General features: G+C 39.8%; 1 long non-coding RNA gene across 2 annotated transcripts in view; it reads left to right on the plus strand.

The window, feature by feature from the left end:
- Window positions 1-27,047, plus strand: part of LOC123610694 — a 93,357-nt gene that overhangs the window by 28,456 nt on the left and 37,854 nt on the right. For both annotated transcript variants that reach the window (XR_006718250.1, XR_006718251.1), the window contains exon 3: window positions 3,688-3,869. This is a non-coding gene — a long non-coding RNA (uncharacterized LOC123610694). The remainder of the gene's footprint in view (window positions 1-3,687; window positions 3,870-27,047) is intronic.

Here is a 27,047-nt window from a genome sequence, read left to right on the forward strand (position 1 = left end):
GTGTTATTGCATAGAGTCTGTATCCTAAGCAGTAAAAATGTCCTTTTTACATGTACTAGCTGCACATAAAAGAAATTAAAATATGGACTCATTTTATGTTCTCTAGAAGTGTTAAGAAATTTTATACTCCTCTTTAAAGATGTACACATAATGGTTGCCTTTTTGTGGTGAAATCTTGACAATCATTCAACATGTAACACCAAGATTAATCAAGAATTACCACTAATAGGGGCAACTGGGTGGCTCAGTCAGCTAAGTACCTGACTTCCACTCAGGTCATGATCTCACAGTTCATGAGTTCGAGCCCCACACTGGACTCTGCACTGACAGGTGGGAGCCTGCTTGGGATTCTCCGTCTCCTCGCTCTCTGCCACTCCTCCCTCTCTGTCTCTCTCTAAAAAATAAATAAACATTTTTTTTTAAACCACTCTTTTTTTTTTTTTTTTTTTAGTGTTGATTTATTTTTTGAGAGAGAGAGAGACAGTGTGTGAGTAGGGGAGGGGCAGAGAGAGAGGGAGACACAGAATCTGAAGCAGGCTTAGGCTCTGAGCTGTCAGCACAGAGCCTGATATGGGGCTTGAACCCATGAGGTGTGAGGTCATGACTTGAGCCTAAGTTGGAAACTTAGCTGACTGAGCCACCCCTAAAAAACACTCTTAAAAAAAAATAGTTACCATTAATATACTAACGAGGTAATTCTCATGACAAATAATAGAGGTACATATTCTCCTGGAACACCAATAGATAAAACGTATTAGATTACTAATTAGTAGTAGTAGTAGTATTAGTAGTATTCCAAGGTGGCTCACTCATGGTACCAAATTACTATGACAATTCTAGCACTGTCTGAAGTGTTTCACTGAATTACACTGAACTACAAGTGTGTATATATATATATATATATATATATATATTAAGCTTTTATTTACTTACCTAATAGGACAATCTGTCAAATTTATGCCCTAGAAAGGATTACATGAATATTTTCTTTTTCTTCTTATGCAAAAGATGTTGCCACTCCCTCCTCAGTGGATAAAGACCAAAGACCATCTTTAAGCAGAGCATTATAACTTGTGCATACTAGAGGGCATGGGTGATAGGAAACAGAAGAAAGAGGCATTTAGTTTAAAGCCAGCTCCTTAACTGAAAAGTTGAAGGAAACTATTTATATGAGGAGCCCAGCTGTCTTTGGGGAAGGGAGACAAATTGCCCCAATTCTTGACCCCTGAGTTTTCTACCTGAAGTTTGGTTTCAGGTAGGTTTATAGATTGGGTTAAGTAGTCCCGTCCAAGGCCCAGGTGCAAGCCATGCAGCAGGGCCCGTGAAATAAGACTGTAGGAGTGAGACTCATGGCTTGACCCTGAATCAAAAGGGGAAGTAGGGCCTGCTTAGCCCTGCAAGTCTGCCCTGACCACAAGTCCACAGTAACGAAACTCACCTAAGATGTTTTCCAGTGACAGCAAGGAAGAAGAGCGATAATAAGTCCTGTTTATAAATGTAATTTAATTCAGATATACAGTATAAAAAAGAAATAAGTGAAGCTAAAGGAGTTGTTGAAATTCAAAATCAGGACATAGTTCTTGACTACGAGAGGTAATATTTTCTAAAAGAGTCTTCTTTAAAAAAAGTTTATTTATTTATTTAGAGAGGGAGAGTGCAAATGGGGGGGGGGGGAAGCAGAGAGAGGGAGAGAGAGAATTCCAAGCAGGCTCCATGCTGTCAGCACAGAGCCCTACATGGGGCCTGAACTCATGTACTGTGAGATCATGACCTGAGCGGAAATCAGGAGTTGGATGCTCTACCGAATGAGCCACACAGGTGCCCCTGAAAGAATCCTCTTAAGAAAGAACTTATGAAAAATACAAAGAGGTTGAAGTTGTGTTTATTTTTTAATAAAACCTTTATATCTTAGCTGATAGTAATTAACATCTTGCTAAGAAAAGATCAAGGACCTTATCACTTCTGGCATTCCTCTTAGTAATGTTTATTTAGACTATTATTATAGTTTATACATTATATGGTTTTTAACATTTATTTTCCAGCCTGTAGCAAAATCTCCATAGTAACTCCATAGTGTCATTTCTGCGTTTTTAACAGAGCCTATACTCACGGCCAGCTTTTCCACTACAGTTTCTCTGTTTCTGAACTCTTTGCTTCAATCTCTTCATTGACTGATTTTTTTTTTTTTAATTTTTTTTTTTTTTTCAACGTTTATTTATTTTTGGGACAGAGAGAGACAGAGCATGAACGGGGGAAGGGCAGAGAGAGAGGGAGACACAGAATCGGAAACAGGCTCCAGGCTCTGAGCCATCAGCCCAGAGCCCGACGCGGGGCTCGAACTCACGGACCGCGAGATCGTGACCTGGCTGAAGTCGGACGCTTAACCGACTGCGCCACCTAGGCGCCCCGAGATTTTTTTTTTAAAGATAATTCCCAAGAGGAATTCGTGAAATCCTTAATGTTGGTTAGATATGATTCACCAGGCACCATTCTGTAAGAGATATTTCATATTACCTGTGTCTTTTGCACCTGGACAACTCAAATTTTAGAGAAGTTTATTATATTATAATATAATATTTATTATATTAACAATGCCTGAAAGCCCCTGAAAATTAAGTATATTCTCCTTTTTTATCTGATCATTTTTGGTACTTTAAAAAGAAAGAAAAAATATTGTACTGGAATTATGTAATTAATAAACTAGGTACAATTTATTAAATGTCCTGGATACTTGGTTAACTCCAAGAGTCACATATGGGCCTGTATAGAAGACTGTTTCTGAGTTTAGCACCTTGTCTACCATTAATGTTGTTCCCGGCCAGTCTAGACCCTAAAGTGGGGGGCTGTTGTCATTAAAGACCAAGTTGAAAAGGGGCAGAGCTGTTTATTATATGGAATGCAGAGAGTGGCATCTTTCCCTTGCTTCTTACCATTAAAAAAATTTTTTTTTTCAGTTTATTTATTCTGCGAGAGAGAGAGAGAGGGGGAGAGAGAGCAAACAGAGGAAGAACGGCAGGAGGGGGGGTAGAGAATCCCAAGCAGGCTCCGCACTGATGGTGTGTTGCCTGATGTAGGGCTCAAATTCATGAACTGTGAGATCATGACCTGAGCTGAGATCAAGAGTTGGGGGCTTAACAGACTGAGCTATCCAGGTACCCCTCCCCACTCCTTGCTTCTTATCAATAAAAACAATATTAGTACATTGCTTAGTTCATGCTATAGACCTAATGCTTATGTCCTCTCAAAATTCTAAATCCCCCAATGTTATGGTGGGTCCTTTTGGGGGAGATTAGATCATGAGAGTGAAGCTTCTCATGAATGGAATTAACATCCTCGTAAAAGACAGAGAGCTCCCTTGTCTTTTCCACCATATGAGGACACAGTGAGAAGATGATGTTCCATGAGCCAGGAAGCAGGCTGTCACTAGACACTGAATCTGCCAGCACCTTGATCTTGGATTGCCCAGCCCTGAGAACAGTGAGAAATAAGTTTATGTTGTTTATAAGCCACCCCATCTAAGATAATCTAAGACGGTTTATAATAAGCACTTAATGTTAGCTAAGCACTTTACATGCATCATGTCACAATTCTATCAGGTAAGGGCTATTGAAATTCCTGTTTGATAAATACACGAAGACTGTTCATATTCATATACCTAGTGAATGACAAAGTTGCATTTGAACCCAGGCCATCTGACTTCATGGATCAGACAAAGAGAATCGTTGCCTTCTACATCCGGATGTTGGCCCCTAAACGGCACACCTCTGCATGTTCAACAGCAGTGGCAGCAGCTTCAGCAAACATCAGCATCACAGTTGCCATTCAGCAGATTGGAAATTACCAGAGTCATATCTAATAACTGCAGTGAGGTGAGTAGGAGAGGAAAGAAATGATTCCATGAACTAGACCAAGTTGCTTATGGAAAAATAATATCTAGTCCCTCTTCGACCATTTCTGGAGGGTATGAAAAAACTGGAATTCCCAAAGGATAAGAGGAGCAGATCTGGGGAGATACAAAATTATGGCTGCTTTTGCCTATAGTGTTACCCTAGGTCTGGCTCACCTAAATGTAAATACATGCACCAACAGTTCCTGATACATGTGAGCACGAAGATATTTAGACTATATATGATCACAAAGGTGTTGACTCAACACTTTCTCAATAGGGTGTTGGAAAAACCTGCAGCTAAAAGTAAGATAAGCAACTCTCTACTTGTTCTCTTGTTCTGGCTCTGATCCACCCGTTGATCCTTTTGAAGCTCTCATACCAGTCTTCACCCTCCTTGCTGGTATCATGCAGATTCATGCCCAGCTGGGAACTTCCTGGTATGGGGTGGGGTGGGGGTGGGGCTGCTGTGGGGGTGGGGAATAGAAACTGTATTAAATCTTCAGTCTGTCTACAACTGTTCAAGGTTCAGACTGAAACACCCAGAGTTTACATCTACATCATGCTAATTGCTCTCTGCAAAATGATTTGCTTTTTGCTTTCAGTGCTGTGGTGAGAGGGTTTTATTGATGGCCTGCTTTTATTTTTTCTTATTAACTTTTTTTAATGTTTATTTATTCTTTGAGAGAGACAGAGAACACGAGCGGGGGAAGGGCAGAGAGAGAAGGGGACAGAGGATCTGAAACAGTCTCTAGCTGACAGCAGAGAGTTCGATGCCCAGCTCAAACCCTGAGAACCGTGAGATCATGACCTGAGCCAAAGGCAGATGTCTAACAGACTGAGCCCCCAGATGTCCCGATGACCTGCTTTTAGAGGGATGTTCCAGATGGAGTGCTTTATGACTCTTGCACTATTTAGAAGCAATTTACTTTAGTTGTTTGGGGTATTACTCAATGCCATCGTCTTACCCCCATCCCTATTGCATTATTTATAATTATTACATAGTTTGAAGCAAGAAATACATTTGCATATGAAAAGCAAATTGTTAACAATGAGGATTGGGAGTTTGATTGCTTTAGATTCTAGTCTAGACCCAGTTCTTCCAAACTGTGTGACCTCGGGCAAAATACTTAACCTCTCTAATCCTCAATTTCCTTGGCCGTAAAATGACAATTAAATGACAGCCAGCAACAAATCCAAAAAGCCTCCCCTCTCCTTTATTTGGCATGTTTTAGATACTTACAAGGAGACACTTCCGTGTTATTAAAGATCTTTTTGGGAGGGGGTGGAGGAAGTAATGTTAGGAACTAATGTTTTTATCTGGGGTTGTGAGAAAACTTCAGCTCTCTGAAACTTAAAATTCTTTATGTTCTTCATTTACCAACTGCTTCTGACATAACATTAAAAAAATAGATTTTCTCATGGGGCGCCTGGGTGGCGCAGTCGGTTAAGCATCCGACTTCAGCCAGGTCACGATCTCGCGGTCCGTGGGTTCGAGCCCCGCGTCAGGCTCTGGGCTGATGGCTCAGAGCCTGGAGCCTGTTTCTGATTCTGTGTCTCCCTCTCTCTCTGCCCCTCCCCCGTTCATGCTCTGTCTCTCTCTGTCCCAAAAATAAATAAACGTTGAAAAAAAAAATTAAAAAAAAAATAGATTTTCTCAGAGATTTCACTGTCTATAACAAGTGATTTTCAGTCTGGAAATGATTTCTTCAAACAGAATTCTTGAATTTTTTGGAGATTTTTTTTACTTAAATAAAAGTAAACAAGAATGAGGAATTTATTCAAAAGCAGATATTAGTGAATGAAGAACTAATGGCAGAGGGTTTTTTTCCTGTTAAAATATACATAACATAAAATTTACCGTTTTTTTTTTTACTGTTTTTTAAAATTTATTTGTGAGAGAGAGGGGAAAGAGAACGTGAGCAGGGGAGGAGCAGAGGATCAGAAGCAGGCTCCATGTTGACAGCAGAGAGCTCAAAGTGGGCTCAAACCCAGGAACAGTAAGATCATGACCTGAACCGAAGTCGGATGCTCAACCGACTAAGCCACCCAAGAGCCCCCAAACTTACCATGTTTAAGTGTGTAGTTCGGCGACAACTAGTACAGTCACAGTGTCATGCAACCATTGTTACCATCCATTTCTACAACTTATTCATCTTCCCCAACTGATACTCTGAACCCATTAAGCAATAACTTCTCATTCTCCCTTCCCCTGAGCCCCTTGGGCAACCACCAAGCAGATATCTGTAATAGTAGATATATACTTTTTAATGTCTATTTATTGTGGAGAGAGAGCAGGGGAGGGGCAGAGAGAGAGGGACAGAGGATCCGAAGCAGGGTCTGTGAAGCAGGCTCTGTGCTGACAGCAGCGAGCCCTGTGCGGGGGCTTGGACTCACCAACCATGAGATTATAACCTGAGCCAAAATTGAACACTCAACCGACTGAGCCACGCAGGCGCCCCACTAGTAGATATTTTTAAAGAGGAAGAACAGGATGGCACTTCATAGCTTGGGGCAGGCATTGCATTTCTACGGGGGCGGGCGTGGGGAACAGGGGGGGCAGGGGGGGTCCTGTATCATTTCTAAACTATCGCACTGAGATGTTAATCTGGCTTCTTGGCATCAACACCACAGAGGAATGCCCAGTTTGACCTGAGCACCTGGCTGGGGGGTGGGGGGTGGAGGGGTGACAGAGGGGGGCACACCATGCTTATGGTGTACAGCCTGGGGACCTGACCAAAGCCTCATCCCTTCCTGCTGCTTTGAGAAATCAGCCCTAGTCTTGATATCCTGTTTTAGGCCCTGCTCAACCTCTCATTCTTCCTCTGGAGCCTTGAATTTCAGGCCAGGGACTCCAGCTGGTTTAACACCCGCCTGCCAAAGCCAGCTCAGTTTCCACCCCACCAGGAATTTACTGTTCAGCAACCCAACCCTGTTTCCTCCAGCCTAAATACTGACCTAGTAAAGGCACGCTAGACCTGGGCGCTTATCTGTAAACCGAAGAGGGTGAATTAGGTAGTCTCAAAGGTATATTGCAGCTTTAAAGTTGTTACTCTCTGTTTAAGAAAAATAGTGGTCCTAATATAATAGCCTAGATAAGATTCTTCTATACAAATTCTCTCTCCTACTGGTATCGGTCATTTTTGATGTAAACATAAATGCTGAAAGCATTATATTTGCTTTGACAGTTCAGCTAATGGTAAGCAAAGGGTTAATGCATTTAGAAGAGAAGATAATCTGTTAGTCAGTACAAAGAATTTCATATCCTGAATATAATCCTGAAAAAATTGGAGATCTTTGAGGAGTCTTTAGCTGGACTATATTGTCTTTGTGTAAAATGGTTTTGGCTTTCACTCTAATACAGCTTTAGCCTAGGTGAGGGCTAGTCGCTTGCTATTTGATAGGGCTATTTGCATTTCAAAGCTAATCAGTATTAAATAATCAACTGGTAAAGAAGAGTAAGAGGGTCATTGTGTGTATTTTATTATTGTGAAAAACATGCTGAGAGGTTGAGAGCTCACTAGAATTCTAGCAGATAAGAAAGTGGTTTATGTGAAAGGTCTCTTAATGGGTGTGTTACTCATTTCTTTCTGCTCACATGACTGCCAGGCTTTATAAGGAAGTAAACATAAAATGTGGAGAGAATAACCATGTTTATTTCCAATACAGACCTTATATTTAAAAAAGCCTTTTTTTATATTTATTTATTTTTGAGAGAGAAAGAGAGAGAGAGAGAGACAAAGCGTGAGCAGGGGAGGGGCAGAGAGAGAGGGAGACACAGAATCCGAAGCGGGCTCCAGGCTCTGAGCTCGTAGCACAGAGCCCAACACAGGGCTCAAACTCACAAACCACGAGATCATGACCTGAGCCCAAGTCAGACATTTAACCAATTGAGCTACCCAGGTGCCCCACAGACCTTATATTTAAGGTGAAAGCATCTCTCAAATCTAGTAACTAGATAGTTACTTTTTAGGATCTTTAATAGTTTGAATTAAGAATTATAATGTTTTGTTGACCAACTCAGACCAAAGTTGATTGTAACTCTAGGGGCAACTGGGTGGCTCAATCGGTTGAGCGTTCGACTTCGGCTCAGGTCATGGAAAAAAATTTTTTTAATGTTTATTTTTGAGACAACCCAAGTGGGGGAGGGGCAGGGAAGAGGGGACAGAGGATCTGAAGCAGACTCTGCACTAACAGGCGGACAGCAGCAAGCCCAATGTGGGACTTGAACTCACAAACTGTGAGATCATGACCTAAGCCAAAGTCAGAGGCTCAACTGACTTTGCCCCAACATTAAAATAAATAAATAAATATATATATATTTCTAAAGACATTCTTATTTAAAAAAAAAACAAAAAACAAAATTTGATTGTAACTCTAATTTGGTGGTTCTTAACCCCAGAACATTGGAATTGTAGCTGGGATGCAGAAGTGCAAGAGAACCTGGCTCTGTGCGTCCCAAACAGACCAGGTTCATCACTTGCCTTTAACAAAATCCAAAGTCAGAGAAATAAGTGATGGTGAAGCAAGAAAGGGATTTATTTCAGTGAGGCCAACACCTGGAAGACAGGGGATTAGTGTCTCAAAGCTTGTCTCCAAAGTGCAGGTAATACTTCCAGGTTGATAAAAGGAAAATGTGTGGCAATGGTGGGGTGTACGTGCAGGTGGGTGGTAAAGATCAGGTAGATAGTTACAATCACATGGGGTCTTGCTAGTTCAGTATGGTCTTTGTTACTTGAGGGGATAGTTTCAGTTCCCCTCGGGGGATACTTTGCCCGCTGCCTTTTGCCTGATTTGTGAGATAAACTGGAAAGAAGAACATAATCGATTAGAAAGTTTGAGGTCAAAATGAAGGTAGTTGAAGTCCTCTTTTAGAATCATCAAGGGCAAAGAAAAATATTGATGTTTGTTTGCACCCCAGAGAATGATGTCATTGGTTTGGGGTGGTGCCTGGTTGTCAATACTGTTTAGTAATTTTCAAGCGATTCTCCTGAGTTGAAGGTTGAGAATCTCTATTCTCATTATCCCGAACATATCTTTATTCATGAAAAAAAAATCCAAAAACAAAAAAAAAACTTCATTGACATTCCCAATGTCAGTAGCTGTGCTGTCAATTAAAAAATTTATTTTTAATATTTATTTATTTTTGAGGGAGAGAGAGGGCACAAGTGGAAGAGGGGCAGAGAGAGAGGGAGACACCGAATCCCAAGCAGGCTCCAGGCTCCGAGCTGTCAGCACAGAGCCCAACGTGGGGCTTGAACTCACGAATCGCGAGATCATGACCTGTGTACTCTCAATTTTTGATTGCGCACATCTATTTAAAAAATGAGAATAGAGGGGTGCCTGGATGACTCAGTCGGCTGAGCGTCTGACTTGGGCTTAGGTCGTGATCTCATGGTTCATGGGCTGGAGCCCCACATCGGGCTCTCTGCTGTCAGTACAGAGCCCGCCTGGGATCCTCTGTCCCCCACCCCTCTCTGTACCTCCCCCTCTCTTGTGCTTTCTGTCTCTCAAAAATAAATAAACACTTAAAAAAAACCCGGCTAAAGTGATAAATTAAAAAAAAAAAAAAATAGAACACTTACCAGTGTCTCTGTGCATGTGTTTGCACTGCATTACTAATATATTATCTATATTTATAAAACAGAGAAGAGTAGACATTTGTAAAAATATGAATAATAATAAACATTTTTTTCCTGTACCCCTAAGCATTCTTGCAGCCACTGTTCCACAGGATAAAGTCCTAATTCCTTAGCATGGAATTCAAGGTTTTCTCCAAACAGAATTTTATCTCCCTCTTATCATTGTTATATACCATACTGTGTTTGTTTGTTTATGGTTATATTTCCTAATGTCATAGGCCACTTGCCTGGGAAATAGACTGTGAGATGGAAACTTGCATGTAGAAAGTTTATCAAGGAGCAAAGGAATTAGGATTGGGCAGAAGATAGAGGAGATGCAGTTGTTTTTTTTTTGTTTTTGTTTTTAATGTTCATTTATTTAATTTATTTTAGAGAGAGATAGAGGCAGAGAGAATCCCAAGCAGGCTCCAGGCTGTCAGCACAGAACCCTAGGAGGCATGAGATCAATGAGATTTAGACCTGAACCTAAGTCAAGAGTCTGAAACTTAACTAGCTAAGCCACCCAGGCTCCCCTAGGGGAGATGCAGTTGTAACAGAGTTCTGGAGCTGTATGTCCCTTCAGAGTTGTCCCACCATGAGGCAAGGGGGTTAGTCCTTCATCCAGCATTGAGTGGTTATCTGTGTGGGCTGCCCCTGGGAGAGGTGGTTCTGATAGCAAATCGCAGACAGCCATCACCCACCAACCTGACAGCTGTTGGGGGAATGAAAATGCCTCCAGTCCGGAGAGGGGATGCTCACCACAGCATCCACCAGACTCCCTGCCACATGCCTTAGCACAGCTTCTCCCTGACAGAGGAATATTTCACCCTGTCTCTGCCCTGCAAAACCCAGCACTCCCTGGAGGCTCAATTTATTATTATTTTTCTTAATGCTTTATTACTTATTTTTGGGAGAGAGAGAAAGAGTGCAAACGGGGGAGGGGCAGAGAGAGAGGGAGACACAGTATCGAAAGCAGCTCTAGGCTCTGAGCTGTCAGTGCAGAGCCTGATGTGGGGCTCCAACTCACAAGCTGTGAGATCATGACCTGAGCTGAAGTCAGACACTTAACCGACTGAACCACCCAGGAGCCCCCGCTGCAGGCTCAATTTAAAATGCCACCATTTTTTTTTTAAATTTTTTTTTAACATTTATTCATTTTTGAGGGACAGAGAGACAGACAGACAGACAGACAGACAGATCATGACTGGGGGAGGGGCAGAAAGAGAGAGGGAGACACAGAATCTGAAGCAGGCTCCAGGCTCTGACCTGTCACACAGCCCAATGCGGGGCTCAAACTCATGGACCTACCATGAGATCATGACCTGAGCTGAAGTCAGATGCTCAACCTACTGAGCCACCCAGGCACCTCACCACTTCTTCCTTAAAGTCTGTACTCCGTTTCTGGGTGTAGAACCAGGAGACACAGCAGAGATGTGACTTTGATGTCACAGACACCTGGGTTTGAATATTGTATTTTAGGGACCTTGCTTGGGCAAGTTATTTAAGTTCTCTGAGTCTGACTGGAGCTTATGGAGACCTACTCTCCAGGATTTTTACAAGGATTAATTGAAATAATCACTTGGGGACACCTGGGTGGCTCAGTTGGTTGAACGACCAACACTTCGGCTCAGGTCACAATCTCATGGTTTGTGAGTTTGAGCCCCATGTCAGGCTCACTGCTGTTAGCCTGTCAGCACACAGCCTGCTTCAGATCTTCTGTCCCCCTCTCTCTGCCCCTCCCCGCTTGTACTCTCCCAAAAAATAAATAGGGGCAGCTCAGTCGGTTAAGCGTTGGACTCTTGGTTTTAGCTCAGGTCATGATCTCAAGGTTCGTGTGTCTGAGCCCTGCATCGGGCTTTGTTTTGACAGTGTGCAGCCTGCTTGGAATTCTCTCTCTCTGTCTCTCTCTTCCCTGCCCCCCTACTCACTCATTCTGTCTCTCTCTCTCAAAAAATAAATAAATAAATAAATAAATAAATAAATAAATAAATAATATTTTTAAAAAAGAATCACTCAACCAGTGGTACTATGACATTTTTGTTCTAGCTTTTACTTCCTCTTTTCCACATTTCTGTAGTTTACTTAAATGATTTCAATGTCAAAATAAAAAAAAAATAAAAAACAAATGGCAAGACAAATATAATTAAGATGCTATAGTGATTTTTCATGTTTATTCAATTTAAAATCTTATTTATTCTGAAATAATGTTTCTGCTTTTGTGAAAAATTGATTTTTTTTCAGCTTTAGGAAAATCTGATGACAGAGTAAGAGATTTTTCACAGAACTTTATGGTGGTACAATTTATGTAACAATAGATTTTTGAAGGAATCTTAATTAGGAAAATAAAATTTTGGCCATATATACATATGCACATATATGCATGAAGAAATTATTGGTTCATGAAACTAAAAATGCAGATATAATCACTATATCATAATACCTGCCTATTATGCTGATATTGATACTATTTTCTGTATTTATATTATATAGTTATTTGCTAGTAATATTTATAATATAATATATAATGTATATAATTAACTTCTCTTTGATTGCCAATTATTTGTTGAGCACTATAGCATCTATAATATAGAAAACATTTTAATTAGTGCTATAGAGAAAGGTGAAATGGGATTCCTATTCTGAAGGAACTCAAAATCATTTAACTGATGAAAAATAAACAATAATAAATATTTCAAATAATATTTCAAGAAAAAGGAGATCACTTTGGAAATAATTTAGATCTTTTATGTAATTGGTACTGACATCTCTGAACATACCATAGCATTTCAGGAGCCAGGCTGGTCTGGAGAAGTTCTCTCAGAGGATAGATAGGATTTAGACAAGTTATCAACTCCTTGATTATTAGTGACCTAATCTGGTATAACTTTGTATCTCACACAGGGCTTAATATATGCTAGGCCCTCAGCTAAAAAAAAAAAAAAAAAAAAAAAAAAAGTAGTGTAAATGCATACAAATAAATGCTGAGTGTATAAATTGGGTATCTGGGGAAGAATGAGGAAGGATTCCAGATTTATGGTAGAATTTGAGGGAAACAACAAAGGTGGTAGGAATCCTGACATGCTGGGTGGTGAGAGTGAAAGTCTGTTTGGTGGAAGTGAAGTCCTCAGACAGGAATGGAATGGGCAAGAGGACAGCAACACAGAATAGGTTGGCAGAGATTTTTATAGACCTTAAGTAATACAATTTTGATTGTACCCTGTATGGAACAGGGAGAATGCATTAACCTGTACTAAGGGAACACAAATCTGAGCATTTTACTTCCAACTCCCAGGATTTACACAGTTAAGTCTGAATTCCTCAACCAGACTTCCATTCTTAAATTTCTCCAAAACTTTGTTAAATTTCTCTTCATTTCTTAATCCCCTTGTTTTCTCCTTCCTCTGACATCCTCACGTGGTGGCTATACACATTTTCAAATCCCCCATTTGGAGTTAATCTTCCCATATTCTCAAAGCTCTCTGTTTAATGCACACTTATAGCCCCTGTTAGCTTGCCTTTTGAATAGATGTGGGTCTCATGCTCCAGACCATGCATTTAGAGAGAAGAGGTAATGTCTTGGTCATCTTTGTATCCACCCTCTTCTAGCACTCAGTATTGATTCCAGTTTTTATCAGTATGAGTGAAGGTTATTTGAAATAGCGATTTCTTATTATAAACCAGTGAAAATGCTGAATGTCATTTTCTCTTACAAGCTGACATTAATACACATTACAAGTAGGCCCAACATAAAAAGCTGCTTAATGGATGGTAAAACGTAGGTCATATAAATTCCTCTGCTTGAAGAATTATTTCTACCTGAATCACAAGGCATTTTTGATCTAAGTAACCTAAGTAGTTAAGTCTTAGAAATGTTTGACAGAGGTGGAAAAGAATCATGACAGAGGTCAGTTACTATTAGGAAAAAAAGTTTTCTTAGTGAAAGAATTTTTTTTTTAATAAATGGTAACAAATAAAACCTCTCATAACTAGATTGTATGACCTTCCTGGCTTGTCTGTATTAAAGAGAGGCAATTTTTTTGTTGTTATAGACTGATTAAAAAAAAAAAAGTAGAAGGGATGGGCTCAAACTTGACTTTTTGTCATTTACGAAGGTCATGTTATCAGCTGTGTTTGGTGAAAGGCTGGACTTTATCCCATTGGTTGATAAGAATTATCAACACTTTACAAGACAGAAACTTCATATGAAAGTGCATTTTTACTGCCTAGTTCATAGTTACTTTTTTTTTAATAGTTACTTTTGAATCTCTGCCTGTTTTGTGCTTACATCGATTACGAAATGTACTTTCATGTCAGGGATAGAGCGTCTAGATATTGGGAAAATCACAAGAGACCAAGAAAAACCTAAACTTGGTTTCATTAATGACTAACCAGACTGTATGAATGAATAACACAGTGAATGCATAGTCTACTTGTTTTTTTTTTTTTTTTTTTTTAATTGTTTTTTTTTGTTTTTTTTTTTTTTTCAACGTTTATTTATTTTTGGGACAGAGAGAGACAGAGCATGAACGGGGGAGGGGCAGAGAGAGAGGGAGACACAGAATCGGAAACAGGCTCCAGGCTCTGAGCCATCAGCCCAGAGCCTGATGCGGGGCTCAAACCCACGGACCGCGAGATCGTGACCTGGCTGAAGTCGGACGCTTAACCGACTGCGCCACCCAGGCGCCCCTAGTCTACTTGTTTTTAATGAGGTTTAGTAATCACTCCTGGAGGGCCTAGTCTAGGTGACTATGTCACATATGCCTTTTTATCCCTGTCAGGAAGTATACAACTTCAAGGAATGCCCCCCTAGGACTCAACTCCAGAGAATATGAGAATAGTGCTGCCTGGAGTGAGGATCATGGCAGTCCTGCACACCACAGAAGTTACTCAGTGAAGGGTTCCTGGGTGGCTCAGTTGGTTAGGCATCTGGCTTTGGCTCATGTCATGATCTCATGGTTCTTGGGTTCAAGCCCCCCATCGGGCTGTCTGCTGCAGTGCAGAGCCTACTTTGGATCCTCTGTCCCCCTCTCTGTCTGCCCCTCCCCCGCTCCCTCTCTCTCTCTCTCCCTCTCTCTCTCTCTCTCTCTCTCTCCCTCAAAAATAAATAAACATTAAAAACTAGAGAAGTTATCCAATGATTCTTGCATGAAGGAATGGATAATTACAAGATTATCTCAGACTTCTAAGGCCAAAGAGAGTTTGACAAAAGCCATTTTTGAAACCAGGGCCATTATTCTAATATTAGTCTAAACAGGGTGATCCGTGAATAAACATGACAATACCATACTAGCCATACCAGACATTTAAGAAAATGTAACTTTCCAGGAAAATCAGCAAAAAAGAATAATTCTACATAAAATCACTTGCAGATATGTTTCTTGATGGAAATACCAGAACCAAATTCAACATTAATATGAAATTTGGAAAATTGTTTCTGAATATCGGTGCTTTTCTTCACATATTGCCCTCCTCTGCTTTCCCATCCCTGGGGTGCAAGAGCTGCCCTTTGGTCTGAGTAACAAGTGTTGGTGAGTCATATTAGCTATTTTTAATACACAGACATGTGAGAGAGCTGTTTGATAGAGGATTTGCTCGCTAGCAATTGGATTTGAGAAAGTCCAGGCTTCAAGCCAGATTCTGGAGTGAGGCAGAAATGGGGACTAGACAGAAAAGCTTACAGGCTTTTCAGACTAAAACAGAGAGAATGTAGATGTAAAACTAGGGTTTAATTTGAGTAGTAATTTAGAGTAGGTGTTGATTTAGGAAGATCGGAAAGATATAGAATTAATGGAAAGGTTAATGACGAGCCTCTTGAAGTGAGAGAAAGATGACAGTTTATGGAATACACCTACCTCCTAAGCACTTTATATTTGAATACCTACATGCTAAAAAGTGGTAGCTAAAAGTAAATAGTTGTACATTTAAAAATTTTTCTTAATGTTTTATTTATTTTTAAGACAGAGACAGAGCATGAGTGGGGATGGGGCAGAGAGAGAGGGAGACACAGAATCGGAAGCAGGCTCCAGGCTCTGAGCTGTGAGCACAGAGCCCAACGCGGGGCTCAGACTCATGAACTGTGAGATCATGACCTGAGCCGAAGTTGGACGCCTAACCAACTGAGCTACCCAGGCACCCCAATAGTCGTACATTTTTAAATAGAGCATTTCTTCCTTTTCCTGAACTTCTAACCTTACTTCATGAACACAATCCTAATTTTAAAATAAAGGAGCCTCATACTAATCAGCAAAGCAGAGAGACTATATTAATTCTTCAATTTATGAGTAGAGAAGTACTTATTGAGACTGGAGAATTATTTGTATGCTTATCATGGAATTTATTTGTATATTTGGTGCCTTGTTCCACAGATGATTTAAGCAGAAATGATAGGTAACTTAGGACAATACTGTACCAATGCAAAACTCTCCACTAAACCGTCTCACATATCTAGAACCCAGATGGGAAAATGGAATAAACCACTGAGTTTCAGTGCATGTAAATAGATGTTACAAGATTCATGCATTAAGTCAGTACTTTTCAACCATTAAACACACACACACACACACACACACACACACACACACACACACCATATATACACACTCAGGCACTCACCAGGTATTTATTTACTTTAATTTTAGACATAATTATAATAAGCTTGGTTATCTGGGTTTATCTAGTCCACAGGAGACCAGAACAATATATTGCTGCACATTTCCTTGGCATTAATAATTATACAAAGGGCTTTCACATCCATTATTAGCTGTTAAAGGCAGACACAGCAATAATATTAAGAAGTGGCAGTTAGCTGCCTGACAGCCCCAAGAAGATAGAATAATTCTAGGGTGCCTGGGTGGCTCAGTCAGTCAAGCGTCCAACTCTTGATCTCAGCTCAGGTCTTGATCTCAGGGTCTTGAGTTCAAGCCCTGCATTGGGCTCTTTGCTGAGCATGGAGCCTACTTAAAAAAAGAAATTCTAAATAGTAGGCACATAAACTGCAAGAATATGCTAGTCTATAGCCATGATGCAGGGGAAAGAGAAAGGTATGCATCACCCTTCCTAGGAGGTATATCCACAGTCCAGACTCAGACCCCCAAATGAATATACAGGTTATCCAGTCCAACCTCCCAGTCAGCTAGCTCATGGTTCACCTCTGTAGTTTTTTCTCTTAGGTAGTTGGACTGCCTCTACCTATATGTCACCACTTATGAGATTATTTCCAGTTGACAGGAATCTGTTGACGATTAATGTTATGTGTCAGTTTGGTTGGGCCATGGTGACTAGATGTGTGGTCAAATATTATTCTGGATGTTTCTATGAGAGTCTTTTTGAATCAATCGACATTTAAATTGGTGGACTTTGAGTAAAGCAGATTGCTCTCCATAATGTGGGTGAGCCTAATCTGATCAATCGAAGGGCCAGACTAGAACAAAAGACTGACCTCCTCTGACCAAGAGGAATTCTACAGCAGATGACTTTCAGATTTGAACTGCAACATTGGTTCCTCTCTGAGTCTGTAGCCTGCTGGCCCGCCCTGGTAATTTTGGATTTGCCAGTCTCCATAATGACATGAGCCATTGGCTGGAAATAGAGTTGACTTGGGCAGAGGGTAGAGATTGGAGCTGTGGTAGGGAAACAAAAGAACAGCACGTGCTTTCTCTGTCCCTTGCTCCTCTGCCAGTAAATATTAGTTTCCTCCATTGACCTTCCTCATTGTTATTCTCAATTTAACTTTTTACATATTCTAAGTTTGGAAGATAAATCCGAGAAAGGTTTGACCTCTTGCACCAATGTAATTTCCATTCTCAGCTTCTGTGAACCTTAGAGCCCTCTTCTCTTTCTCTTTGTCAGGGATAGGGCTTGCAAAAAGCTGTAAATACATGCTTGTTACCAGCATAAGATTTATACAGATGGGGAATTGTAAGTAGATAGAGTTGCTGGATAGCTCAACTTTGTCTGAATTAGAAATAAATCATGTTGGTATAATCTAGTCTTTGCTAGTTCTGTTTATTCAGCCAAGTTATTTCCTGCACAGATCCTACCTTTGTCTGGCAGTTAGAATCTCTTTTTTTTTTTTTTTTTTTTTTTTCATGTTGCTTCTCATTACATTTATTTTGAAGTGCCACCACACACAGTTTGTGGTTGGTATACTTTCAGTCCAGCTAATCTCACCCTTAGTGCTCATTTTAAGTAAGCAGGTTTTTCCAATCTGTAGATTTCCTAATCACTCTTTCTGTAATGCATCATGTAGTGTCATTAAACTTTACAGGATTTATTTTCTCACCTTTACAGAAATAATTAACTAAGTATGATTTGATGGAAAAAGAACTAGATTGTGTGTTGAGGCATCCTGGTTATTTTCGTTGTGTTTCCTACCCACTCAACCAAGTGACTTCACCTGTCATGTATGCCTCATCAGCAAAATGAAGGAGTGAGATTATATCAGTTGTTCTCAATTCTGGGTGCATGTTAGAAGCATCTGGGGAACTTTAAAAATACTAATGCTTCGGGGCGCCTGGGTGGCGCAGTCGGTTAAGCGTCCGACTTCAGCCAGGTCACGATCTCGCGGTCCGTGAGTTCGAGCCCCGCGTCAGGTTCTGGGCTGATGGCTCAGAGCCTGGAGCCTGTTTCCAATTCTGTGTCTCCCTCTCTCTCTGCCCCTCCCCCGTTCATGCTCTGTCTCTCTCTGTCCCAAAAATAAACAAACGTTGAAAAAAAAAAAATACTAATGCTTGGCCATACTAGACAAGCTAAGTCAGATTCCCTTGAGGTAAGACCTGGGCATTGCCATTTTATTAAAAGCTCAACCAGAGTTAGAAACCACTGGATGAATGATTTTCATGGGCCTTTCCAACTTTATCATTCCCTTATTCTTATTCTTACTTACTTGGATTCCTCCTACCTGATGTTTACAGATAGTACAGGAAGAGAACTTCCTTGATTTAATTAATTAATAGTTATGGGTAGGAATTATGCAGTCATTATGTGACATTTTAACTCCACTGGGTTGTGAAAAATAAGAACAGTAGAGAGAAGAGTTTGTGTCCCCAATCTCTTAAGATTTTTTAAACAGGGATAATTTTTATTTCCATAACAATATATATCCTCTGTGTGTGTGTGTGTGTATTCTCTATATCCTAAATGCTAAATGAACAATTAAGATGCCTTCCATTGTGTCTCTACTGCGGGAGACAGTCAAGAAAATCAGGGATTCAGAGATGAGGTGCATAAGATGCAATGGGAGCCAAGAGAAGGCTGCTTGTCCCAGATTGAGGTACAGAAAAGAATTTCTTTGAATCCAATGTCTGAACTGGGAGTACAAGTGTCTAGAGGAAAAAAGGGTGGATGTTGGAGGTTGGGGTAACAGAGAAGATGTGATATCCTCTGAGAAGTACAAGGAGTTCAACGTACTATAGACAGCTTGGGATGAGAAGGATGGAAAGATTATGGGGGAACATATTGTAAAGACCTTATTTATATAGGAAATTTCTAGTTTGGTAAAACTTTTATTCACTTTGTAAGATTATTTTTAATTTTAAAATGTTTATTTCTTTTTGAGAGAGAGAGAGAGAGAGAGTGCGCACACACATATGTGAGTAGGGTGGGGGTAGGGGGCGGGGAGAGGGCAGAAAGATAGAGAATCCCAAGCAGGCTCACTGCTGTCAGTGCAGAGGCTGACACAGGGCTGGAACCCATGAACTGTGAGATCATGACTTGAGCCCAAAACAAGAGTTGGACACTTAACTGAGCCACCCAGGAGCCATGACTTTGTAAGATTTTTTAAATTCTTATTCATTCTTCCTTGACCCAATATCATTGTTATATTAGACTTTATTTCCTTATCTTATTATAATTCCTTAGTTCTTGTTCTAGTAACTATTTAGCAAAATAATACGTTGTTTTTCTTCACGGATATCCTTCTTGTAGTAGAACGAGGATTTCCTACACAAATATATTTTAGCCTAAACTGAATAACCCTTAATCAGGGTGTTGCCCTTCTTCATCACTCTGTAAATTAATTTTTCCCCCTTCGCCTATCCTCTTATTTAACTGGAAAAAATAAATCTTCTATAAAACTGTCCATCACTTATTAAGCTCATATTGATTTCTGCTTCCCCCTAGAATTTGTGGTACTTGGCTTATTTTTAATTTTTAAATCAAAGTACCCCAAATTATTTTGTATTATTTTCAATTTTGTCATTTTTTATTACCTACTTGATAGCAATAGAAATAATGATTAGAATATTGAACCACTTTAGCCAAGAAAACCTGAGAGAAATTAAGAGACTCGTATCACTAGCTATTATAATGTGTCAGAATGCTCAATAAATATACTTGTATGGCACTGGTATTAGAAATGACTTATGAATTAGTAAGAGAACTAACAGTCCATGAACATGTTTAAGCATCTTTAATGATAATTCATATTTAGTGTGGATTAATGGAAAGGTATCTAAATGGCCTTTGACAAATCCTGTACTGGTATCTTAAACATTCTGACAAATTGGAGCACCTGGGTGGCTCAGTCGGTTGAGCATCCAACTTTGGCTCAGGTCATGATCTTGCAATTTGTGAGTCCAAGCCCCACGTCATGCTCTGTGCTGACAGCTCGGAGCCTGGAGCCTGCTTCGGATTCTGTGTCTCCTTCTCTCTCTGCCCCTCCCCAACTTGTGCTCTGTCTCACTCTGTCTATCAAAAATAAATAAACTATGAAAAAAGTTAAAAAAATTCTGACAAATTCATCATTCTAAAAAAAAAAAAGCAAAAGAAAACCAATATACAAATAAGAAACCCAAGCCATAGGAAAAGATACAAACTTCTTTGACATTACAATTTTATATGTGTGCATATACACAACATATTAAAGCCATCATCATTTTTATTGGAAGCTTTATAAGTTTTTGTCATGAAAGATAAAGAACTCTATCATCACTACTAGTACTCTCAGTTTAGAAGTACTGATTAATGTAATTAGACATGAGAAAGTAATAAGAGGTATGGATATTTGAAAGAAGGTGACTCAGTGATCATTATTGGCAGATGATATATTAAGAAAAACAGAGAAGAGACTATTATTAGAAACCATGAGATTAGTAAGGTGGTTGATTTCACACACAAAAATGGATCCAATTCAATCATTTTCCTATATATAAAGAATAGTTGAATAGATCATGTGGTGGAGGCAAGTTACCAATTATAGTAGCAACGAAAAAAGAAGATAAGATACTTAGAAATGAAATTGACAAAAATGTGCAGAAACTTGTTAAAGAAACGTTAATACTCCTGAGAGATCTGGCAGGAAAAGATCGGAAGAAATACTCTGATAAACTGCTGGAGTTGGGCATGATATCCCCAAAGGGCATTTTCAAAATAAAATGACAGCTCAACTGACTTCTAAGGAGGGCAATTTTTGGTAACTGGAGGACCCTTTTTCTGGCTGAGCATCAGGACAAATTTGAGGAAGCAAGTTGAGATGAACTGGGTTGTTTGCAAGCCACTCCCTACCTATTTCAGCCCCAAATAGAGCTGATAATGAATGAGAACAGACATGTTCACTAGGGATTTTTCTGTAAGGTGTGTTTTGCAAAACCTGTTTTTGATCTTCCCTATGAAAACTCTATAGTTATGTTCAGTAAGGTCATTGCATAATAAGATTTTTTTAGGATTATCAGAGACACGCTGACCTCATGTATCCTGGTATTTTGGGGCTGGAACAAACACAAAGACAGCTATTCGGACACTGTGTCTTCCTCCGAGCCCCCTCCCCCAAGTTAGGGGACAACTGAAATCTGGGTTCCCTTGGGAAAATATTTGCAACATTTTAGGTAAGTTTCTTATAACCTATATATTAAGAGTGGTCTTCCAATTCAGTTAGTAAGAGATAAGTCAAAAAAGTGTAGAGGCAATTCAAATAATAAAAGATACAAGTGGTTAATAAGCATAAAGAATGCATGAGTAAATCTCATTGAGAGTAACAGAAATACAAATTATTACCTGTCAGATTGAAAACACCTATATATGTATTTTTTTAATCTGAAAATTATTTCCAAACTATGGCAAACTTGGAAGAAAAAGAGATATCATCTAATGATGGATATTGGCACTCTTCTACATGGTAACTTAGAATTGTACTTATTTAAAAACTAAGATAGATAGATAGATAGATAGATAGATAGATAGATAGATAGATAAACTAACATTATTTTGACCTTCCAATCACAATTCTGAGAATTTACTCTAAGGTTTAATCGGACATATACACAAAAATATATGTAGAAAGATGTTGACTGTAGAATTATTTATAATTATAAAAGTCAGAAAAATTCAAAATCAGCCATAGAGTATTTGTTAAATAACTTTGATATAACCACATGAAAAAATACCATGCACCCATTAGCAGTGATGTAGTAGATATTTATTTACTGACCTGGTAAGATAGTCATGACCTTTTGTTAAGTAATAAAAGTAGTTAGTACGACTAAATATAATTTATGATATCATTTGGCTAAGAAAGATTTCTTTATATGTCTGTATCAGAATCATATGTATGTATGTGTCTATAAACATATGAACATAGTCAAAATGTTTACAAGTTTAGGAGGTGGAATTGTGAGATTTCTTAATGATTTCTATGCTTCTGTATGTTTCCTATTTTTATATCAGATAAGCATGATTAACTTGTATGAGAATGATAAAGAAAGATTCATGGTCCCATTGGATCTTTTACTATTTTACTATTCCCTGAAAAATATTTGTTTTCTGTACTTTCTTCATTCTAGTTTGTAACTTTTTTTTTTCAATATATGAAATTTATTGTCAAATTGGTTTCCATACAACACCCAGTGCTCATCCCAAAAGGTGCCCTCCTCAATACCCATCACCCACCCTCTCCTCCCTCCCACCCCCCATCAACCCTCAGTTTGTTCTCAGTTTTTAACAGTCTCTTATGCTTTGGCTCTCTCCCACTCTAACCTCTTTTTTTTTTTTCTTTCCCCTCCCCCATGGGTTTCTGTTAAGTTTCTCAGGATCCACATAAGAGTGAAACCATATGGTATCTGTCTTTCTCTGTATGGCTTATTTCACTTAGCATTACACTCTCCAGTTCCATCCACATTGCTACAAAGGGCCATATTTCGTTCTTTCTCATTGCCACGTAGTACTCCATTGTGTATATAAACCACAATTTCTTTATCCATTCATCAGTTGATGGACATTTAGGATCTTTCCATAATTTGGCTATTGTTGAGAGTGCTGCTATAAACATTGGGGTACAAGTGCCCCTATGCATCAGTACTTCTGTATCCCTTGGGTAAATTCCTAGCAGTGCTATTGCTGGGTCATAGGGTAGATCTATTTTTAATTTTCTGAGGAACCTCCACACTGTTTTCCAGAGTGGCTGCACCAATTTGCATTCCCACCAACAGTGCAAGAGGGTTCCCGTTTCTCCACATCCTCTCCAGCATCTATAGTCTCCTGATTTGTTCATTTTGGCCACTCTGACTGGCGTGAGGTGATATCTGAGTGTGGTTTTGATTTGTATTTCCCTGATAAGGAGCGACGTTGAGCATCTTTTCATGTGCCTGTTGGCCATCCGGATGTCTTCTTTAGAGAAGTGTCTATTCATGTTTTCTGCCCATTTCTTCACTGGGTTATTTGTTTTTCGGGTGTGGAGTTTGGTAAGCTCTTTATAGATTTTGGATACTAGCCCTTTGTCCGATATGTCATTTGCAAATATCTTTTTCCATTCCGTTGGTTGCCTTTTAGTTTTGTTGGTTGTTTCCTTTGCTGTGCAGAAGCTTTTTATCTTCATAAGGTCCCAGTAATTCATTTTTGCTTTTAATTCCCTTGCCTTTGGGGATGTGTCGAGTAAGAGATTGCTACGGCTGAGGTCAGAGAGGTCTTTTCCTGCTTTCTCCTCTAGGGTTTTGATGGTTTCCTGTCTCACATTCAGGTCCTTTATCCATTTTGAGTTTATTTTTGTGAATGGTGTGAGAAAGTGGTCTAGTTTCAACCTTCTGCATGTTGCTGTCCAGTTCTCCCAGCACCATTTGTTAAAGAGACTGTCTTTTTTCCATTGGATGTTCTTTCCTGCTTTGTCAAAGATTAGTTGCCCATACGTTTGTGGGTCTAGTTCTGGGGTTTCTATTCTATTCCATTGGTCTATGTGTCTGTTTTTGTGCCATCTAGTTTGTAACTTTAAATGCTACTCATTAAAAAATTTTTTTAAGTTTATTTATTTATTTTTGAGACTGAGCAAGAGAGCAAGCACAAGTGGGGGAAGGGCAGAGAGAGGGAGAGAGAAAATCCTAAGCAGGTTTTGCGCTCTCAGCATAGAACCAAATGTGGGGCTCCATCTCATGAACTGTAAGATCATGTCCTGAGCTGAAATCAAGGGTTGGATGCTTAACTGACTGAGCCACCCAGGCACCCCAAACCCTACTCATTTAAAATGAAATCAATAGTTTCTTTCCCTCTTCCTCAGCGAACAACATCGTTTCTTGTAGTTTTTGGCAGAAAAGAGCTGGCAGGAGGGTGTGTTGGTTGGTGTCTTCTGGCGTTTATAGGTAAGAACATTACTAGTTTGGCATCTCTTCCAATGCAGTCACCCTAGGCAATCTACTAAACCAAGAACTCTGCCAGTGTGTGTATGTGTTTAACATTCCAAGAAGGGAGCTACTAAAACAATAAAAGTGCTAGATGAGAAAGAGCTCCTGGGAATATGTGTGTGTACACTTTCAGACAGAATACTTGAAACCAAGCCAGTACACAGACTGCATGGACAATCGGGCCATTTTTCTTGCTGCTCTTCTGAGTATTTTATAAACCATACCAGTGTTTGCAGGCACTCTTGCATTTAAACCCAAGTTAGATACTTTTAAGATACCTTTTAAGGTATCTGTTGAAAAGACAATAAATGCTGTGGGGAATGCGGAGATTGCAAGGCCGAGCACTTGGGTCAGATAAGCCAGTTCTCCAGCCATCTAATTTAATGCTTTAAATGTTAACACATTTTTTAACCCACAAAGAAATTATGGGGTAGCCTAGAAAGAAAAATCATTCGCATCTTAAATGTAGGATACAGAGAGGAGGAAAGACTCTTACCAGTGCAGTATGTTCAGCATCTGTGTTCTTTGAGGTACTTTTAGTGCATAGTAGAATTCACAAGATGAAAGGATGTAACTTGCAATAAATGTCTGTTCTCCTATGTATGCAAACTTGTTGTGTACATGATACTGGAATTACGTTTGCTCCAATATGTGTCCCTTGGTTTATGGGTTTGAGCTCCAAGTCGGGGTCTGTGCTGATAGCATGGAGCCTGCTTGAGAGTCTCTGTCTCCCTCTCTCTGCTCCTCCCCTGCTCACTCTCTCCCTCTCTCAAAATAAATAAATAAATAAACATTTAAAAAATATATGTGCTGCTGTGCACCTGGGTGGCTCAGTCATTTAAGCGTCTGACTTTGGCTGAGGTCATGATCTCATGGTTTGTGGGTTTGAGGCCTGCATCAGGCTCTTTGCTGACAGCTCAGAGCCTGGAGACTGCTTCGGATTCTGTGTCTCCCTTTCTCTTCGCCCCTCTCCTGTTTGCTCTCTGTCTCTCTCTCAAAAATCAATAAAAAACATTAAATGTGTGTGTGTGTGTGTGTGTGTGTGTGTGTGTTTGTGTTGGGGCACCTGGGTGGCTCAGTCGGTATCCAATTCTTGATTTCGGCTCAGGTCATGACATTGCAGTTCATGGGTTCAAGCACCATGATGGGCTCCCCATAGCGGGGATCCTGCTTGGGATTCTCTCTCCCTCTCTCTTTGCCTCTCCCCTGCTTGCACACATGCACACATGCTCTCTCTCAAAAATAAATAAACTTAAAAAAAATAAATGTGTTCCTTTGTATGAGACTGTTTTTGGTAACATGAACCCTAAACTGCTAATGAACCTCACCTCTTCTCTAATTTGCTGGTAAATTATTGGGCTAAACATTTATTTTAAAAAACCCACTTGAGCTAATAACCCACTAATAACCTACTTGAGTAGGTCCAGCAGATCAAATAATTTTCCACATCCCCATTTACTAGGTTCAGAGTAGGATTTCTAGAGACGGGCTTATTGGAGAGGCAGGAATGGAGGATGACAAAACCCTTTATTGAGGATTTTTACCTCCAATAAGAAAAATGCTGGTTACTACAGAAGTGTCTGGATATCTTAATTCTTTTCTGCAAGTTTTATATTACTTATCATTTATGTACCCCCATTTCCTCAAGAGGAAGGAAGGGATAGAACTGAGTGATAAACTGGACAATGGGAGTGGTTAGTGGGCCAAGTGTCTTCCCTTTGTGTTTCTAGCATCTGCCTACTGCTAAGGACATCACAGCAGACGGCATGTAAATAGGGCACAGGATTCATTACTCAGCATCTCCGTGGCAGCTGTTAGGAAACTCCAGAGGATTTCTTTGGAATGTGATGAGCCGGATGCCCTGTCTCCCAGCTGGATTTTACCAGTTTGTCCACATTCTGAAAGCTATCCGAACGATTTTTTAAGATGCTCCCAGACCCTCCCAGTTTTCATAATGACTCTTGTTCTCTACGACAAGCTAAACTTATTTCATTAAGATTTGTCAGCGGTTAACTAAGAGAAGGAGTAGCTGGGAACGAGGAAAATTGGTATAACATGAAAGCGGGGGAAAAAACTCATGTATTTTGAATGGATATTATTGGTGGCCTAACTAGGAGGCAAAACGACTCCGGAGTGGAATGAAAAGAATAAAAATAGGAATGCAGTTGGATAGAGCAGAAAAAACATGCACAGTTAACGCAGATCAATGTGAATATGGCTCTCATGCCCACTACGTTTCTAAAATTGAGAACGGTAAACATACTGAATGTCGTTTATTCTAGGAACCTTTTCTCATAACACAGAATTCCGATTCTCAAGGAGTAAACTGTCTTTAAAGTCTGTCACAGTCTATTTCCCATAGTGTCAGTGTCAGAAGAAGGATGCATCAAAAGTTGATAGAGTACCGTAATTCCCTATAGGGCGGTAGTGAAGTTCGATCCTGCTGACTGTTGCAGTTCCCTTCCAGAGAACTGCGATATTCTCATAAAACAGCTGGCATTGCCTGAAAGGGAGGTATTGTTGGTAGGTAAGCCAACATCCTAGGGGCTGGGACTCTGTCAGCATCTCATATGACAAACATGCTGCTGATCCACTTTTGTTTGTTTTCCCAGACAGAAATGATTGCAACACATTTCAGGGCCAATGCAGAAACTTTGCCTTTGTAACGTATTAACTTGCTTGCAACCTTCAGATGTTTAAAATTACTAAACTGGACAATATCCAACTTAAAAATAAAAAATCAAAAACGCAGCTAAAAACTCTATTGGCCAAGAAGTTATTTGTATATTACTTTTGAAAAGTGATCACCAGTTTTGTTTTTTTGGGGGAGGAGGGGGAGGAGGGAGACCTGGGGTGTTGCTAAAAAAGGAAAAAAAATCCATATTTTTGTGTGTGAATTTTCTTTCCCCAGACAGCTCTGATTTAGTGGGACACATA

This window comes from Leopardus geoffroyi, chromosome C2, assembly GCF_018350155.1.
Source record: "Leopardus geoffroyi isolate Oge1 chromosome C2, O.geoffroyi_Oge1_pat1.0, whole genome shotgun sequence".
In the NCBI taxonomy this organism is placed as follows: domain Eukaryota; kingdom Metazoa; phylum Chordata; class Mammalia; order Carnivora; family Felidae; genus Leopardus; species Leopardus geoffroyi.